The sequence below is a fragment of the Capsicum annuum genome, chromosome 4 (genome assembly GCF_002878395.1).
Source record: "Capsicum annuum cultivar UCD-10X-F1 chromosome 4, UCD10Xv1.1, whole genome shotgun sequence".
Lineage (NCBI taxonomy): Eukaryota > Viridiplantae > Streptophyta > Magnoliopsida > Solanales > Solanaceae > Capsicum > Capsicum annuum.
The window spans coordinates 147,131,208-147,137,881 of record NC_061114.1 but is presented as its reverse complement, the minus strand read 5'-3'; the positions used below and the strand labels follow the sequence as shown (position 1 = coordinate 147,137,881).

Genomic DNA, 6,674 nt, shown 5'->3' with positions numbered 1-6,674 from the left:
TATTGTTCTATAGTAATTTTGTTACATCACTTGTAATTAGACATGTCTACTTTGCTGTTTCAATCGTAATTTTACTATGTCACTCCTAACCATTTAAATTTTTTTGCAAGTATTTTTATAGTAATTTTGCTGTATCACTTCTAATTAGTTGTTGTGAGTCATTAAGACATGCCTGCGTTGTTGCTTCAATCGTAACTTTACTATATCACCCATAATTAATTATTATGGTCATCTAAGCATTTAAAAATTACATAAAAAGTACTATAAATTACAATAGTTAACAACTTAAAATATCTAAAAAAAAAATCTATTATTTATTTTTAAAAAATATTACAAATCACAATAATTAAAACAAAATTAAAAAAAATATTTGTTGGGCCCGTGGTTTGCATGAGTTATTAGTAACTAGTATATATATATATATATATACTAGAGGTGCATAACCCGTGTCAGCATGAACCCAATATTATAGATATTTTGAGCGTCAAAATTTGACACTGATGAGATGCATCCTAAGACACGAAATGTAAATATAAAATGTACATTAACTTAAAATGATAATATTTTATATAATAACTATTTGACGGTACTCGATAAGGAGGAAAGTTTTACAAAATAGTTTTTCCTCCACATGATAAGAAAGTATGATGTGTTGTGTGATCGATTATTTTGATTGTTGATGATAAGATTGAAATCTGTTACAAAAGATTAAAAAGATGTAGGATTAGTACTCATAGGATTATTTCATAGAAAGTCTGAAATAAAAGATACTTCAATTAATAGATACTGAAATGTTCTGAACCACTACTAAGTTACGAAAATCTTATAGATAAGGTGCACAATATTATCAGATCAAGATATCCAAAACAACAAAAGTTGAAATTGAGGTGGCGGCTATTCCTCTTCACCCAGTGGCACTTCATATGGTGATTTTGATAGAAAAACTGAGCATACATTATATGAGGATTAGATATACTTTTTGTGTACAATGAATATCGTAATTGATGTAGACAATATCTGGACCTTATAGATAAGTGCATAAAGAAGCTACGTCCAGTGACTTTTGTACATTCTTGTTACTTCCATCTTACCTACTTTAACAGAAGGTTGTAGTTTAAACATATCAAAATAATAAAGAAAAGTTGCAAACTTGCAATTTACTATTGAAGTAGTAGAGGAGCAGTAAGAAAGTTTTGACAGCATTATCATGTGGAGGATATCTTGAAATACCAGCTCAAAAATTTTCAAAAATTCAATGGTGTTACAACAGTTTTAAGGCTATATGGGAGGAAATGTCTTAGTATTATTCCATTTTTCCAGCATTTAATGTGCAATTATTCAATTAGTGAAGGAGCTCACTCACATAAGTTGATAGGAAATTCTTCAACAAAGAGCATAAAGGCATACATGCAAGGTAGTTAAAGGTATGTCAACAAAATATACTTCTCAAAAATAAAAAGACATTACTGATCCTATTATGCTTTTAATCTTCAAAACATGTAGAGCATGTGAAAGTTTCTTTTCTTTTGGGTAATAATTGTAATCAAAGGAACTGGCTAAATTAAAGCAGGGTGCCTCACCGGCTTACCCGGAATGGTATCACATATCAATGACAAAGTCGTGACTGTAGATTTAAGTGCAATTAGAGCCAGTTCCTCTAATTAAAGCTTATTTGATTTTTGAAATAATTTTACATCATTTAATTCATTTTTCAATTAAATCAGTAACGTTAAATACTATTAATGATGGTTATTCTACAAAGATTTGATTTTACAGTTATAGCTGACTACAACTTCAATAAAATTACGATTATTGTCAAGCACCTTCTATCACGTGGCTATGTAAGTAGAAACAGCTTTGTAATCCAAATCAACTTGATCATTAATCTAAAGAGAGCAACACCAAAAACATTCTGTTCATTGCTGCAAGAAATCAACGTATTTAAATCCATAAGAACAATAAACAACCAGAAACCATTTGGGATACTGTCAAATGAGTTTAATATTTGTTACTATAGGAATTTCAGCTAATGCCTCAACTGGCCAGGCCATGAATATTCATTATGAAAAAATAATATTGCCGGCACTTTAAGTTGTATTCAATTTAAGTGCCTTACCTTAGACAAAATTTCAGTATTTGTTGCTCCCCCAATGTAGTTCAAGAGTAGCACCAACCCTTTGGGGCACGGTTAGGGAAGAGTGACCCGAACTTACTCCATCCGTCAGAATTTTCAATTTCCACATCAGAAAGACTTGGACGCGCACGAAATAGAAAACAACAACATACCCCGTGTCATACCACAAGTAAGGAGGTCTGGAACACCAAAGAGACATCATCATACAAATTTCAATTTGATTTTACTGATGTGTTTTTCTCTACCTTCAAAACATCAAATGGACCACCAACTGAATGAATGAATAGTTTTTTACACCATCCTCTTCAACTTTGTGACGTTCAAGTTATTCCATCATAACAAATTAACAATAACTGCTTGTTGAGTATGGCATTGTCCATTTTTAATTAAATGAGTTAAAACATGTTCCAAAGTTGTAAGCTACCTAAAAGTGATACAGGTGGGGTGGTGGGTGGTTTTTTCTTTTCATATCTTCTCTATACATGTAACACTTATTGCACAAGCACCTTCCCTGCTAAAAATCAGCTATATTGTTCTCTCTTTCATATGGGTTACTACACAAGGACCAAATTGGTCTCATGACATCTGCAATAATAGTCGATGATATTTCGATTTAATGCTAGGTTACTACTCTCAACAAAAGAAACACTACTTATGTAGAATATGGTAATACAATTATGCTCGAGATTTGCTTACGGTATTTTAGTTATCAAAGGACGTGCAATAGCAACTTGTGCATTTTAATAAACCACCTCATGCGTTCCCTTGTTACCCACTTTGAAGAATTTCCAAAGTACTCATACTATAAACTTATGATTCCAAATCACTACTTAAAATTCAACTTACATATCCAAATTATGATCGCATAAGTAAAACAGAGTTCAACAATCTTGATCAAAGACAAGTATCCATTTCCTAGCGTTCTCAACTTCATTTTTCTTAAACACAAATTCTTACCAGCAGGGATTTCATGACGTTCCCCCTTTGTATCTTTCTTGTAGGCATAGGACGTCGTAATTTGACGATTGCAAAGATATTGACCGTTCATTGCCTGCAGAAATGCCAAGTTAGAAGTCAGTCCAGATTCATCAGCTAGAAAGCATCTAACATGGACAAAGGATTTGAAATCTAAAAAGCAACAGTAGATTAAAAATCCAAAGACTTTTCCAAACATGTAAACTCAAGTAAACCGTATCTTTACTAATTGCAGGTCTTTATATTTAATAGGATTTCAGGAAGGTAAATTATATTACAATTTAGGCATCGCAATAGACAGTTCTAAATTAATATATTGACCACTTAAACGTGTCTGAGATGAGATATGCAATGCTTGGAAGATGTGTCCTACATACTCCCTATTTATTTGTGAAATTTTATTGCTATCAGCTTATTACAACAACCAGAGGGCAATGCCAATCCTTCAAAAAGTAAGGAATCTAGGAAATCCGTCAATTGGTCACATTCATATACAGCCGCTTGATCTATCTTTCAGAAATTAAATGAAAGCTCCAATAATATGATTGTATTATGACTAAAAAAAGGGCAGCCCGGTGCACTAAAACTACCGCTATGCGCGGTGTCCGGGAAAGGGCCCCACCACAAGGGTGTATCATACGCAACCTTACCTTGCATTTCTGCCAGAGGCTGTTTCCAAGTCTTGAACCCGTGACTTCCTAGTCACATGGCAGCAACTTTTACCAGTTATGACTAAACCAAACCAAATAAAATAATAGTACAAACCAAACCAAAAAATACTCCATTATTTACACATTACAATCTCCATAGCATGCAAATAGCTTATCCTCTCAATTCTGATCGGAAATGCATCATACTTTAAAAACTAAACACTAAAAAAAGTATTTGTTCCAAGTCAAACAATAGGTAATACTTAGATTTGAACTTTTTTGACTTGTAAGTGGCAAAGTATCATGTATCCTTACAATTTATGGTTGGTAAGCAAAAAGATAAAAGAACAATTACCTCAATTGCTGCATCAGAGGCATCAAATGAATAGTAACTAATGAAACCAAAATCCCGTGAATTTCCTGTCTCGAGGTCTCTCATTATATGGAAGAAATAATAATACATCAGAATACAACAAACACCACCTATAAATGGCAAGTAAGCAATGTGGTCCTCGTAATGCACACATTGTTACTTTTAAAAAATCAATATATGCATAGTTTGTCATTCAAGCTGGTCTAACATGTTAACATGAGTCACTGGCTACGTAACACACATTCACTCTCCTGTACACATTTCAAGTATCCATAGAGAGTCATTTAATCCTGTAAAAAATCCAACAAATACAGAGTTACTTTGCCTGCCGGCAACGACTGAGTAGTACATATCTGGTTAGATCTGTCATTATGGGGAAGAAGACACAACCAATACTGATCAATTAAAATGTGTATCATGATGTGTGTTTCTCTATAATATGTCCAGAAAAATAAAGTACTTGAGTAGTCTATTATGCCTCTCTCTGCTTAAGGCATTTTCTTTGCAAATGTTTCTTTTTTGTGTTTACTGTTCGACTTTAAATTTCATATCTGGTTTTTGTAGCTTGATTAGAAAACTGAAATATATTTTCTAATACATTTTTCAAAGAGATGATAAAAAACTCTATTCTCTTGGGTGATAGTTGATGATCGTTTGGGGAGCGCAGAGAAGAGATCTCTCCCGAGGCCTTCAAAATGGAGAAAGATGATCATTTTGATAGTAACATAGGATGTATCCACCCACGAAGGCAGATGTATCTTGCTTCAACTTAAATTGACACGGAGTGCAATGTATATGTAAAAATATACTACAAACTCATAATAACAAATGCAATGGACTACATGGTAAGAATTTAAACGTTGAGCTCGTGCGTTAATTTTGGATCTCACTCATGGAGAAACCTCAAAACATTCCATTAGTGGCTATCTTAACTTCAAAAAATCCTCGTATTCCACAATAATTGAATCGTCCTGATCATCTGGGCTTGATAAATCTGAAGCTAATGCCTACATCAAAAATATTAAATTGTTCAATATCTTTCGAAAACAGATATGACAACAGTGCACAAAAGACTTAACATATGTTTAACAAAATTGAGATATCGTTGGTTGTTTAGGATTGCAAAGATACTCCTTGTTACCAATACAACCTACATCAAATAAATGAAATGCTTACAAATAATGAGTTACGTTTCATTTTTTAGAGAATTGAAATAGTTAAATCAAAATCTAACTAAACAGATGTTGATAAATAATCGCCACCAACTGAGATTTTGATTGAATTTCTCAAATGTATAAACAAAATCATGAAGCAATCAATACAACCAACATAAAATAAATAAAATACTAAGCCTGTCACCAGTCGTCATTACGCCTTCCAGAACCCTCTTTGTTCCCCTGAAATTCCCTGAGCGGCTTCGAATAACCTATTTTCCATTTGGGTCGTCAATGAACATTGGCAAAAGAATATTCATCAAAAATCTTCAATAATTCTTCTTCTTTCTATAAAATTTTTGTCAATTACCTGTGATTGGCGCAAAGAGTACAAATGAAAAGGAAAATTTGAATTCTCAAAAATATCCTAGCACCTTATTTTTCTCGTCATATGCACTGTTCCAAACTCTATATCATCTACACACACTAAATAAAAAATCAGTTTCAAGGTCAATTGCAATTACTGTGTAAGACAAAAAACTAATCCCATAAAAAAAAAATGCAACAGTAGTATCTGACTTTGGGCTATGGTGAGGAGTTTATTTAAAAAAAAAAAAAGAATAATCGATTTTTCTGTTTAGTAAATTTTTTTTGTTTTTAATAATTTTTTAAATTCAATTTTCACGTGGCAGACCACAAGATTGAAGGATATATCTTTAATTTAACATCATAAGATTTAAAAATCTTTTTTATTTTCTTAAATTTCATGCAAAGTCAAATTAGATTATTCACGGAGGAATTATTATTTATTCCTTCTAAAATAACACCATCAAGAGAGCATAACTCTTATCGTGAAAAAGCATTAATGAGGTGGTCTCCATCCTCTTTCGGCTAACCTAAAACCCTCTTCAGAATCGTGAATCTGAAGAGGGTTTTTGATTCGGCAATCAATATCATATATCAAAAAATCTGATTCACAAAAATCAAATGATTTTAATAAAAAAGATGCGATCTTTATTGATTCAGCTAAATCGACAACAATCAAAATTGATTAAAAGTACAAAATTAGTATACGATAGAAATCGAATTTCAATGAAGTGCTTTGAGTAATCTACACAATTATAGCTTGGATTTGCTCTTTTTGTTTCTTGTTGAACATAGAAATATCACAGGAACATAAATAGATAAAAGTTGACTTTGCCACCTGTTTTTAAGAAATTGTAGTTGCTACACGTATCATTTGTAGAGTAGAATGACAAAAATACCCTTTGAATGAAACTTTCTGGACATGTAACACACATGTCAAACCCATCTTTCTATATTATAGAAAAATATATATTTTGATTTGTAGTCAAGTCCTAAAATTTGTCCTCATTAAGTGGGTAAAC

General features: G+C 32.2%; 2 long non-coding RNA genes across 6 annotated transcripts; one reads left to right on the top strand and one right to left on the bottom strand.

Moving 5' to 3' along the window:
• Positions 1-507: 507 nt before the first annotated feature.
• On the bottom strand, positions 508-5,921 carry LOC107867950. Of its 5 annotated transcripts, XR_001673463.2 has the most exons (7): positions 5,657-5,909; positions 5,492-5,558; positions 4,115-5,139; positions 3,092-3,185; positions 2,117-2,313; positions 1,824-1,922; positions 508-695 (listed from the first exon to the last, which is right to left on the bottom strand). It is a non-coding gene; the product is annotated as an uncharacterized LOC107867950 (long non-coding RNA). The 5 variants fall into 5 exon arrangements; XR_001673461.2 differs by having other exon boundaries at positions 3,092-5,139; positions 5,480-5,558; positions 5,657-5,918; XR_001673460.2 differs by having other exon boundaries at positions 3,092-5,139; positions 5,657-5,916.
• LOC124898192 lies at positions 972-3,426 on the top strand. The gene is made up of 2 exons (XR_007055161.1): positions 972-1,424; positions 3,136-3,426. It is a non-coding gene; the product is annotated as an uncharacterized LOC124898192 (long non-coding RNA).
• Positions 5,922-6,674: the final 753 nt, after the last annotated feature.